Here is a 14,265-nt window from a genome sequence, read left to right on the forward strand (position 1 = left end):
CTCGAGCCTATTGCGGCAACTACAAAAACTAAATAATATAATGTACAAATTCAAGTTTTTGGGTTAGCTTCACTTCACTTCAATGGTTGTATACTTTCATGTGCTAATGCTTTTTTTTTTTGTTACTTTTCTAAAATGTGTAAGGTTGCATGTAATGTTACATTCACTTTTTAGTATTTGGTTAAAACTTCATATTCTCCAAACATTATGTGTTGTTGAGATTGCAGGCTCTGTGCCGGGCTTTTGGAGTCACTTTAAAAAGTTCACATACACCCTCATATTTGAATCAGAAATTCAAGTTATGAACATATGCAATTATTTTCCTGTCTGTTACTTTCCGTAACTGTGCTTACACATTTCCACTAAATAGTAGAAAGATTACGATTCTGTTTACATGTGTAGGTAGAGTTGTAGATGGCTTGTCGTTTCGTAATTTCGAATTATTCACTTCAAGCTTTGCCCTACAGAGCATTTCATTTCACTTCGTGTGTCGAAACAAATTATAAATTTAGTCTGTAGTTAAGTTAGTAAAAGAATGTGCGTAGTTTACATTTAATCATTTATATAAATGAACAGAGTGTAAATATGCAGCTTACGTTGTTCACTTGTTACTTTGTGTGAATAAATCTTAAATTTGCAAATACATGTTTGTATCATGAATATGTTGCGTTTTTATCAAAAACGTCAAATCAACAGATGAGGATCCAAGTAAAGGGATTCAAGCTCTTCAGATAAAATTGTAAATTATAAGATGCTCCGATTTGTCTATGACGAAGGATTGCAATAATTTTTTTGTTTTTTGGAACACTACAAACAAACCCTTCATAAGTTTCAGGAGAGTAGAACAGCCAACCTCATTCAATCGAGGATGGCATTTCGGGTGCATGAGCAGGAAACGTCTAATCCCTATTGGTGAGGTTCTGTCAAGAATGACAAGATATTCCCCTTACCAGCTCATAAAATGTCCTTTCTGTATAGACTACGGCGATTTTGAAACCAGCTCAACTCCCGATATACTGTAAAAGGACTCGCAACAGTAACAGAACTGTAGCAAAGTGTATCATGAATTTAGTTGTATGGTCACATGCGCATTGTAGAGACTCTCCGAGCAACATTCTGACCAGCTGAGAATCATTTCCCATGTCCACCCACATTCGTAATTAGGCTTAGCATGGAGAAATCTTCCCGATGGTAATCCAACAGCTGACTATATCTCAAACTGCAATGACTTGTGATCAAGTCTTAGGTCTGTCGAGTGTCTAGCAGGAGTGAAAGGAGCCCAAGTAGACAACTGACATGAATGCCCTTCATGCAGCACACTTCCTGGGCCCAGTCCTTATCTTCAGCATCAGCCATTGCCACTTCTCCTAGCAATATGGCAGGCTCTGCGATGCAGGAAACTTGTCAGAGGAAATGACTTAAGAAAGCTACTGAGAAGTCTGCGTCAACGCAAAGATCATCCTAATAAGAGCATTGATATTCGTTAACAGTAACTGGGAACACCATGAAATCCGCATCTACATGGACAAGTCAAGGGTGATCTCGGTGTAAAATACATTGCCTAAAAATTACATACCTCCCATCAGCCCAGTCTCATGCTGTTTCATGAGTAATGTCGTAACTCCAGTTTCCACCTCAATCGATTTTATCAAAGGCAACTCCAAACACATGTAGACTCCTGAAAAAAAAAAAAAAGACCAGAATCATGACACAGTCATGGCTCACCCTTCTAAAGATATCTTACCGTAAGTTGCAGAGTGGCAAAGCCAAGATGATTCTCAAGAAATGCTTCAGCAGGAAGGGAAGGAAAACTACTGTATTCGTATCGGATAGATAACAAAACAGCTCCTACTTGTGAGTGGGTCTTGTTGTGGGGATTTATGTCGAGGCCGGAAGCAATGTTAAATGACTCAGCAGTGTCAAAGGCAGCTAGGGCACCAACGCAGGCAAGCGCAGCACGGTTACACTCTTCTCCCGCATGATAAAACTTGTTCAGCATTTGATCCCTCACATGCAAAACCTGCACAGTCGCACATACTAGTTGATATGCCAACAACATGTTCATATTGAGGTCACTTAAACATGCACCTGAAACCCTGTCTCGTAAAACTAAAAAAACCAGACATACCAAAGTTGAACAATGAACTCACATTCGACATCTCAAAAAGCTTGTTGCAAAGACCACACACTGAACCGCTCGTTACTCATCCTGAAACAATTCACAGTCAGACAAGGAACATTACAAAAACTGTTAAGAACGCAAGTTGACGGCTCGAAACAGACAAGTTTACCAAAGTGGTCAAAAGCAGCAAGAAGACCAAGAGGACCTACAACTGAGAGGAGAACGTGAAGACAAGTCCGCGAAGGCGACGAGACAGGTAACTGGTGGGGAAGAACAACAATGATGTGAACTACAGGAAAGTGCAACCAGCTCTCCCAAAATGAAAAAGTTGTGGCGAAACTTGCGACGATAACGGCTCTGTGTGGCTCCTCTCACTGCAATGCGAGCTCTACTTGGCGGCGCATCAGCGAGCCGCCAAGTAGAGAAGTCGCTTCGCAATTCCTAGAGTGGCGATGGTTGAATGAGGTAGTGGGCGAGGCCAGGTTACGTTTTTATTGTGGTTTTCGAGGATTAAGAATATGGTAATCAGAATATGGTAATGATGATGAATGTGGTTGGTTTTCATTGGTTGTAAATCCAATTGTGGAGAATGGGTGGATTAATTTAGTAAAAAATTGGATCTACTTAACATTCTCCTGTACAAAATAGATAGATATATTCAAATAGTTATTTTTGTTGAATATTTGATCTTACAATATGCATTTATAGACTTTGTTAAAAAAACATATGTTTTACAACTTTTTTTCTTACTACATGCTTTTTTACTATTTTTGTTTTGGTGTATGAGAGATCATCAATTTGAGTTTTTGTATCACATAGAAATTTGAAAAATGAACATGGTTGTTATATTTGTTTTGAAAAAAAAACCATGTTCTGAGAATGTAAGATGAACGCATAGCCTATGACTCATAGCAATTAACACATGTCAATTTTATATTTTGGTATTTATTTAATTTTTAAATTTATACTTTGATAAATTTAAAGTATATATATATATATATATGTAATTATATATGTAATGTTTCACAATATTTCACAGTAATAATGTATAATATAGTTAGTTCTTTACAATATAAGAACATTTCTTTTTTCTTTTTTTCTCCTTGTTTTGAAAAAATTTAAATCATTTTTTATTATCAATTTTATGGTTATATGATTTGATAGATAAAACTATCATTTACATAATTAAATAATTAATAAAGCACACTCATGTAATTTTGTAAATTGCAAAATTAAAAATTCTTACTTCTAGATATTTCTAATTTATAATTTTACCCAAATTACTAATTATAATATTAATTCCAAATTCTAATAAAGCCTAAATCCTAATTTTTATCATATCTTATATCCTAAAACTTATCATATCCTAAATCATTAATTCTATCAAATTCTAAATTATATCAAATCCTAAATTCTAAGTCTTTACTAAACTATAAATTCTAAATCATATCAAATCTTAAATTATAATTCTTGATAACTTCAAAAAAATCCAAAAAAATTACAATAAATCTTAAACAAAGTATAAACTCCAATTAATAAACTTTAATAGACATCAATTCCTAATTAAATTACTAGATCAACTTCAAAAAAATACATTATTTTTTCTATAAATCTTATGTAAATTTATAATTTGAAAAATGATACGACTTAGAAATTATCAATATGTAGCAATGAAATCTCCACCAATAAACTATAATTCCTTATTCTAAATTTGATGAAGAATTAAAATAGTTAATTCACGTAATTTAAATATTAATTTTTGTTTACATTAGTATATGTTTTAGTTATTTTAGTTTAATACTAATACTACAAAAATAGTTTTTTATGTAATTTTTAGATTTTAAAATGTTTAAAATATTTTTAATTAATCTCAATATTTCCAATTCCAATATCTCTTTGTGAAAGCAAAAAAATATCTATCAGTTGCATTGTTAATATGACACAAAATCCTAGAATTACATTCCTTTTTCATGTGTTTTCACATTAACAACAATATAACTATCAATTAAATATAAATTGTTAAAGATCTGTATAAAATGTACACTAATCTTTATTGCCTTCAAAACTTTGTTGCTTATAAAACCTTGTCTTTTACTACCTCATCAGAGAAGCTTTTTAAAATTATAACCTTGTAAAAATTTATATTTTTGGAATCTTTTTAGAACTATCTTTCAATCTCCAAAAAGTCTTTGTACTTGCTGAAATCTTTATTTTTGTGGTGCAGTTTTAATATTTTCTAAAAATAGACACCTCCTACATATATCTTATTATTTTATGATAATTTTTATAAGATCATCTAATTAAAATAATTCTAAAAATAATAATAATATTATTTTTTAGATAAACTATCATATTTTAGTTTACTTATTATCTAATTAAGGTAGTAGAAATCTTATATATTTTAGTATTAGTTATATAGCTAAATTAAATCTATTATCTATAAAAGCATGATAAAATATTGTTTAATCTTGTAAATATATATATATTTTTTTACATATATCATTGTTTATCAATCTTTTTAGTTTGTAAGCATATTACAACATAATAGCACATAGTTTAGCAAATTTCTTCATAATAATTAGATTTTAAAAAAATATTTAAATATAAAATTCAATAAAATAAATTTAATTATTTTATAAATTAATAAATTTTAAGATTTGTCAAATAGTATCAATAAAAAACTTTGATATATGCCCTATACAAAAATAATTGATAGATTTCTTAAACTATCTATTATGTCCTATAGTAGTTACTATATATGAATATTACTCAATTATTTGATTATTATTAAAATATTCATAACCACTCTTAAATAACACAATTTAAATGCTAATATGCATATTATTTACTTTAAATTATATAATTTAATATTAAAAGTGTCTTCTAATATTATAATATTATAAACATTATATCTTGCTATTTATTAGATAAAAGACTTGATTTTCTTAAGAACCTTTAATTTAATTTTCAACATTGGAAAAGTAGAAATAACTTAGGTCTTTTATTTGGAAATTTCGAAGATGAATTTTTTAATTATTATTAATTTAAATTAATTTTATGAATAAATTTTAAGAATTGATCTTTTATTTAATTTAATATTTTATTCTATATCTTTTTACTATTAATTGTTTTTCATTTGTTTTCTTACATGTTGATAGAAAATAGAATTTTTTTCGATCTACTTGCAAGATTTTACATGACTCTTATATATATATTTATACCAATTATATTTACTCCAATATACAAGATATTTTAATTTATTATAATATTACTTTAAATTAAAAACTTTTTCTATTTTATATTCTTAATTTTTAATTATTTTAATAAAGAATAGTGATATATATTTTTTTTGAAATTTAAATTTTAGTATTAAATTAATAATAAATATATAGATTATAGAATAAATATCTATTATTCTACTTATTTTAACTAATATATGATTTAATTAATCTATGTTTGAATAATAAACCAATAAAAAAAATTATAATCCAACTTATCATAACGTTGATTATTCTTAATATTATAATGAAGAAATCATACCTTATCACCAAATTTAAATATAGATTTTTAAAAAAAAAACATGAATTTTTGTATTATAACATGGTTAATAGATGAAAGAAAGAAGAAAATATTACATCATATAAGATCTTATTTTAAAATATAGTAACAAATTATTCTAAAAATATAGATAATAATTAAATAAGTAATACAACTAATAAGTATTAATACTGCCTTTTATAGAATAGGCTTTTATTTACTTTGTATAACTATACACAAGACAAAATAAGACAAATTAGTAAAAATAATATCATAGAATTCTTAAGGTAGAAATAAATGATAGCTTTGAAATGAAATCTATCTAAGAAAAAATTAGATGTTAATATCTAAAGAGGACTTATTATGAACATAGGTTGAAATCAAATCCTAAGATATAAAATTGCACCTCTACAATGAATCTAAGATTTTTTTTTGTTAATCAAAGCACAAAATTAAAAACAAAATACTTATTAGGATTTCATTAAACATTGATTTTGAATAATTTGAATTAGTATAGAATTTCACAAGAATCCAATTTTAAATTTTTATAGGTCTTACAAAGGCATTACAAACCAAATCTTTTTAAAGTTTTTTTTTTTTTTTTTTTTTTTTTTATTATTATTATTATTATTATCAAGTAACTTTAATAACATATTATAGAAAAACTTCTAAAAATATTTATAGATGCATATTTGACTTTTCAAGTATTTGTAGGTAATTAATAGATCCAAAATTTAACTAACAAGTTGACAATGTGTTATACATGATGGTTACTCATTATACAAGTTGGCCATATGGTGTATATGTTGGAAACTTGCCTTGCAAGTTAATCATGTGTCTCTCCAAGTTAAATACATGTCAAATGATATATAGAACATTGCCAAATAGCTTTCTTCTTAGATAGTATATACAGAGGTAAGAGTGAGGCCTTCCTCACTCTTGTCAATGCCTTTCTTATTTTTAGTTTTGTTTTGATAATATCTAATCATCTTGTATAGACATTAATCATTTTAGTTTCTATTTTATAATTATCTTTGATTTGCATATTTTTTTCTTTAAATATCAAAAGAGTATATTTTTTCTATAGAGTTTTATTATGATTTATATCTTTGACACAATCTCTCAATTAGTTACCATATTTTTATTTCTAATTAAGATACTATTAAACCTTATATTTAAAAAAGTTTTTTTTTTTGTAATATCTTATATTTTTAATTGCAAAGTATTAACATATAATATCTATAATCTCATTATCATATTTAATATAAAAATATATGCTTTATCAATATTATCTATAATCTTTTTATCAGCCCTAACTACATTAGACTCATGGATATTTTTTATACTAACATGTTTGATAGTTGGAAAATACCTTTTATAATATTTTTTTAGTATATTATATTTTTAATAGCAATATAATTTTTTATAGTTTTAAAAAATATCTATATCACATCTTCTTTTATTTTTATATTTTTATTTTATTACAATCTTATTTATATCATATTAGTTGTAATATCAAACAAAAAAATAAAAATAAAAACTCAAATTTAAACTCAAAGTACTTTAAGTTATCTTTTAATTTTGTATAAACATATTAGATTTTTTTTATCCAAATAAATGTATATTTTAGTTTATATTATTAATTTTATATTTATTAATAATCTTATATTATTTTCTATAACTACTTTATAAATTATTTTATGTTTAAATCAATCATGGTATTTTTTTAGTAAATCAAATTATGCCATACAAGATTTACAAGGTAACAAAGAAATCTTAGAATTTTTTTAATAAAAAACAAAGGCATTTTGTAATATTATCATATTAATTTTTAGGTTATTAAATCTAATAATTCATCTATTGTCTTGTATGGTCTATACTTTAAAAGATAAATAAATAAATAAATATATATATATATATATATATATATATACATTATGCAAATATATTCTTTTTATATCCTATTTACCTACAAGATATACAAGTATATTCTAATAATATATTCTTTTTGGATTTTAACTTTTGACTTTTATTTTTAATTTTTACTTTTAACTTAATATTTAAGATTTTTTTACTTTTAATATGGATTAATGTTAATAATTTGATAAATTACTTTTACCATCAATTATTTAAGGAGTAATAACTTATAAATTTTAACTATTTAATTAATTAATTATTTTTTAAAATTAATTAAACTTTTGTAATCACATAAAAATTAGTAAGTAAAGACCATATAAATGATCTTGAACAAACCATTGAGATTTAAGTAGAGAGCATCCAAATAGCCTTGAAAACCATAGTAAATTTTATTAAATTCTTATTTATTTATTTTTATTTATTTATTTTATTAATATTGGTAACCATTGCTTGGAAGGCTTAAAATTAATTGAATTGCTAAAACTAAAATTTAAATCAACTTAGCATCTACACAATTGAGAGTTCTTCTATTCTACCTTTTGAGCTTGTTGTATGGCATTAATTTTATTGAGTGGTGAAATTTGGACTCACACTTGTGGAATAAGTTAACTATGTAGCACACATATAATAAACTTATGTTGCAAGTTAAGACATATATTTAATAAAGTCAACACATGTTTGAAGTTTTGTAGCATATTGCTACGTAGCTTCTAATTAGATAGTATATATAGAGATAAAAGTAAAACCTTCTTCACTCTTGTTGATACTTTTTTAATCTTCAATCTTATTTCAAGACTTTCTAGTCTTCTTTTCTCTAGCAATAGCTATTCTAGTTTAATATATTACTATCTGTGAGTAATTTTTTTAATCTCTTTGAGTGATACAAGAACATATTGACTTCTCTTTCTTTAAAATTTATGTCCTTGACAATTTAACAAGAGTGTTAATTTGTTTTTGTCTTATTTTAGAAGTGAATGAATTACTCTACTTCTATTGTTATATTTTAAAGATTATGAACTACCTACCTTGAAATGAACAATTTGATTTTTTTAACATTGATTTTTTTCTTCAAAAAAGTTAATTACCTCTCTTTGTAGAAATTATCATTTGATATTAGAAATTTTGGACTATTCTCTTCTAATTTAATTTTTTGAATTTTTTTGAATTATCTATGAAAGAAAAAATTATAGATGCTACTCTTAGTAAAAGTAAAAATAGATTTGTAACTATTAAAAATCTTCACAAGCTTATTAACACTTTTAGTGTAGAAATCTCATATATTTCTAATGTGAATGATAGAGGTACTATTTCTACACCTATGAAAGGAGTCAATAATGAAGTTTAAAATTTATTCAAAAAATCTATTCAATTAAGAAAAATAAGTAAATCAAATTTACAATTGAATCCAAAGAGTCTTGCTACTATAAGTATAAAAGAGGCAATAATAAGTATGCTGGAGAAGTTTGATGGAACAAGATCAAAATTTCAAGGACTTTTATAACATGTAATGCTTTATCTAAAGTTGCATCTTTTTCAATATTTTGATGGATTTATTCAAGTTAGATTTACAAGAACATTTTTTTATGGAAGTATTCTTTTTTAGTTTATACCTTTAATGGAAAAAGGTTTATAATTATTCTATGATTTGAATTCATTCTTAGAGGTGTTTACAACTCCATTTGGAAAAAGTGATCAAAAAAGAGTAATAGAAGCTAAACTTATATTTCTATAATAAATATCATATTGAACAATTATATATGTTATTTAATTCTAAAATCTTGCTTGCGACATCAATTGAAATGATGAAGCCTTTATCAATCAATTTTGATATAGATTGAAAGATAACGTTAAAGATTTATTGTTGACAATGCCAAGAATAAATTCATTGGAGCAATTTATTGCTCAAGCCATTTCATGCAATAATCAACTCTTTCAAAGATGCCAAGAACAAAGATTTGGTTGAAAAGATATATGTCAAGCCATGGCGATACCTTCAAAGTTTTTGGAAGCTTACTCATGTAGGCCAGAGCGTATGTAAATTGATATAATATGTTTTAAATTTCTTTTAAATAAGAAAGGTTTCATCATTGTCAAGAAATTTTGTATCTATATTTTGGAGAACCCAAGCACATTGCTCAAAATTTTACAAAGAAATAATACAATCACAAATTATGAAGCATAGTTGCCAAAAAAGATAACATATGAAAAAATGAGTTTTTTCAGGTATAATAGAGACTATGCAGTTAGAATCTTATATAAGACCTAGTAAAGATCCTATTCTCCCTTCAAATCCTTTACCTTATTTCAAAATAAAAGTTTATGTAGGACCAAAAAATCACAAAGACTTAGCCTTATTAGATTTAAGAGCCTCAGTCTCTTTTATATTTGAAAACTTTGTTAAAAAATAGAAAATATTATTAATCAAGAAAACTAAATCTCTCTCTCTCTCTCTCTCTCTCTCTCTCTCTCTATATATATATATATATATATATATATATTAGAATTATCATGGTTATAAAAATATAATTTTTAAATAGATCAAATTTCTTATTATCTTAATTTTTCTTGTAGTTTAATCCAAAATTCCATAAGTTAAGTAGAAATATATAAGTCAAGTATATACATACCTTATTAGTAAGTGCAAGAGCTTTTATGCATATTGCAAAAGAAGGATCATTTTTTATTATATAAGTCATATCTATTTTTGATGGTAGAAAGATGTCAAGTAGTATTTTTAGCCAATATCAAGATTGCCAAAGCATTTATGAACAAAAAATATAAATATTCTTTTAAAGCATTGACCATATGATTGTTCAATTGATTTACAAGAAAAAATTTAATTACCATTTGGACTAATCTATAATTTATTGCAAAATGAGTTGGTTGTATTAACGAAGTATATTGATAAGAATATAATTCAAAAATTCATACGCCATTCAAAATCTCCAATAGAAGCTCTTATCTTAATTGTAAAGAAAAAAGATGGATCTTTACAAATGTGTATAGACTATCAAGGACTCAAAAAGATCACCATCAAAAATAAGTATCTACTATCTTTGATTTTAGAACTTCTTGATTAATTGAATCAAATGAAGATTTATACAAAAATAGATCTATGAGGAATATATAACCTAATATGCATTAAAAAAAGAGATGAATGAAAAATTATATTTTGAATAAAGTATAGACATTTTGAATATAATATCATGCCTTCTGGACTTAAAAATGTACTAGTTGTTTTTGAATACCTAATAAAAGATGACTTTTATGAATTTCTTGATGATTTTATTATTTATTATTTAAATGATATCTTAATTTATTCTAAAAATATAGAAAAACATAAACTTTATGTTTCATATGTATTACAAAAATTAAAAGGTGTAGGATTATATGCCAAGATAAAAAAGTGTGTATTTCATACTACTCAAGTTAACTTCTTAGGATACATCATTTCAAACAATGGTCTTATAATCAATCCTAAGTAGGTCCAAACTATCATCAATTAGAAGATTCCTAAAAAAATTAAAAAATATACAATATTTTTTAAAATTTACTAATTATTACCAAATCTTCATCAAAAATATTTTTCAAGTCGTAGCTCCTCTTACATACTTGATATGTAACAAAAAACTTGAATAGAGCAAAGATAATAAAGCATCTTTTGAAGCTTTGAAGATATTATTTATTTTTGCACCAATTTTATATTATGTCAATTTTAAGGCATTTTTCATGAAAATATATGCTTAAGAATTTTCAGTGGATGTTTTTTTTTTTTTTTTTTTTTTTTTTTTTTTATCCTAAATAGAAGCAAATCACAAGCTCCAACCAATAGTTTTTTATTTTTGATTTTTTTTAACAGTCAAGTTTAACTACTATATCTATAACAAAGAGCTCTTTATAATTGTGGATTTTTTTAAAGAATATTGTCATTATATAGAATAAACTTTTAATTTAGTCATTAAATATATAAATGACAAGAATCTTGAATATTTTATATTGGCATATATTTGAATCATTGCCAAGCCTGTTGGAGCATGTCTTTATCAAGATTTAATTTCAAATTCACGTATTGACCTAAAAAATAATAAGATTTATCAAATATTCTTTCTAGATATTTTTATCTTGTACCAAAAGTAAAAAATGTAATTTTGAATCAATAAAGAATGATTTCCTAGAAGTTGAAGCCTTTTCATCTTTGAGCAATAAAATCAACATTAATTGTTGATTCAAGCTTTATTAAGAATATCTTCTGATTTTCTTGTTTATGATATTAAGAATACTTTTTTAAAGTCTTATGATACTTCTAAGTTTGAGTTCAAAAAGAACCTACTTTATTTTAAGGATTGCCTATATATTTCAAAAAAAGAAGCACATTTATATATTTTTCAAACATGTCACAACTTTCTAATGGCATGATATTTTGGACACAACAAGATTTTAGAGCTTATATCTAGAGATTTTTGGTGGCTGCAAATATGAAAGGCCGTGAAAGACTTTGTATAGTCATGCAATATTTGTTCAACATAATAAAACTTCTTGTCATCAATCCTATGGACTTTTTTAACCATTACTAATATCAAAATAACCACAATTTTCTATTTCTATAGATTTTATTATAAATCTTTCAAATTTAAGTTCATATGAATGTATATTTGTGATTTTAGATTTCTTCGATTTTAAAATAGAATATTTTATATTGTATACAAAATCTATTATAAATAAAGAAATAATTAAGTTTTTTCTTGATAACATCTATTGCTATCATGGATTGTTAAAGGATATTATATCAAATAGAGGAATATAATTTGTATTAAGATTTTAAAAAATCTTTTTAAAGATATTGATAGTAGATATAAAACTATCTTTGTTCTTTATCTTCAAATTGATAGATAAAAAAAATAGGTGAATTAAATTTTGGAGCGATATTTTGAGATATATCATCAACTATTATTAAGATGATTGGATAATTTTTTTGCTATTAGCAGAGTTTACATATAATAATTTGATACATTATTTTATTCAATAAATACCTATTATTGAATAGAAGAATGTATCATAATATTTATTTATATAATTAAATAGAAATAAGTAAAATTAAATTTATTTTAGCATATTTTTTAGACAAGCTTTTTAGAAGCTTCATAGATGTTACTTTGTCTTTACATGTATTTGTAGTTGATTAATAGGTTAGAAACTTAGTCAAAAAATTAACCACATATTGATAGCTTACAAAATAAGCTAACTATATAGCATACATATAGAAAACTTGGTTTATAAGTTAAGATATGTGTCTTACAAAGTCAATATGATTTGGAGGTCCTATAAGATATTGTCATATAGCTCCCAATTAAGAGTATATATGGAGGAAAGAATAAAGCCTTCTTTACTCTTATCAATGCCTTTCTAATCTTTAGTCTTGTTTCAAGACTTTCTAGTCTTCTTGTTTTTGGCAATAGCCATTTTGGTTCAATATTATATCATCTTTGAATGTCTTTTTAGTTCTATTAAGAGACATAAGAGTGTATTGAGGATTTCTTTCTTCAAGATTCATATCCTTAATAATTTGGTAAAAGTCCTAACTTATTGTTCTTGTCATATTTTAGAAGTGAGTGGATTATTCCATTTTTATTATTGTGTTTTGAAGGTTTCAGATTACTCACCTTTATTGAGTTTTTTAACAAAATTTTTTTTCTTTAAAAAAATAAATTATCCTTCTTTGTAGAAATTTTTATTTGATATTAGAGGTTATAGATTATTCACCTATAATTTGACTTATGGATTTATTAAGTTATTTAAAATAGTCGAAAAAATTATAGATGCTATACTTGGTGGAAGTAAGAATAGATGTCATAGACATATGGATTTATTCTAATAGTTACTTATATGATTAGGTAGAAGTAGATAAATATAGATTAATTTAATAAATTCTTCTAGAAAAACTTCTTAAAAGCTTCATAGACATGGTTGTGACTTTAAATGAGTTTATAGATTAGAAATTTGGCCAACAAGTTAATCATGTGTTGGTAGCTTGTAGATTAACTTAACTCAGTGTAATAGCTTATGGAACATGCTAACTATGTGGTACATATATAGATAACTTGCTTTGCAAGTTTAGACATGTGGCTAGCAAAGTCAACATATTTTGGAGGTCTTATAGGATATTACCACATAACTCCTAGTTATGAGTATACATGGAGGCAAAAGTGAAGCCTTCTTTACTCTTATCAATATATTTCTAGTCTTTAGTCTTATTTCAAGATTTTTTAGTCTTCTTATTTTTGGCAATAGCCATTCCAGTTCAATATTATATCATCTTTAAGTGATTTTCTAGTTCCTTTCATTGACACAAGAGTATATTGAGGATTTTCTTTTTTCAAGATTCATGTCTTTGATAGTTTGATAAAAGTGTTAATATACTATTTTTATCTTATTTTAGAAGTAAATAGACTATCTCACTTCTATTATTGTATTTTGAAGGTTGTAGACTACCTACCTTTAAATATTTTTTTTTGTTTATTGAAACTAATTTTTTTCTTAAAGAGAGTGGATTATCCTTCTTTGTTGAAATTTTTATAAGAATTTATAGATTATCTTCCTTTAATTTAACTTTTTAGAGTTGTTTGAATTTTCTATAGAAAGAAAGATTATGGATGCTATTCCTAGCAGAAGTGAGAATAGATTTGCAACTA

The 14,265-nt window shown here is 25.2% G+C and overlaps 1 long non-coding RNA gene across 2 annotated transcripts; it reads right to left on the minus strand.

The window, feature by feature from the left end:
* Positions 1 to 726: 726 nt before the first annotated feature.
* LOC112273929 (uncharacterized) lies at positions 727 to 2,571 on the minus strand. 2 transcript variants are annotated; one of them, XR_002967254.3, is made up of 5 exons: positions 2,332 to 2,571; positions 2,151 to 2,209; positions 1,853 to 2,020; positions 1,577 to 1,678; positions 727 to 1,385 (listed from the first exon to the last, which is right to left on the minus strand). It is a non-coding gene; the product is annotated as an uncharacterized LOC112273929 (long non-coding RNA). The 2 variants fall into 2 exon arrangements; XR_016499656.1 differs by lacking the exon at positions 2,151 to 2,209.
* Between the last annotated feature and the right edge of the window lie 11,694 nt (positions 2,572 to 14,265).

This window comes from Physcomitrium patens, chromosome 21 (assembly GCF_059467195.1).
Source record: "Physcomitrium patens ecotype Gransden chromosome 21, ASM5946719v1, whole genome shotgun sequence".
NCBI classification, from domain to species: domain Eukaryota; kingdom Viridiplantae; phylum Streptophyta; class Bryopsida; order Funariales; family Funariaceae; genus Physcomitrium; species Physcomitrium patens.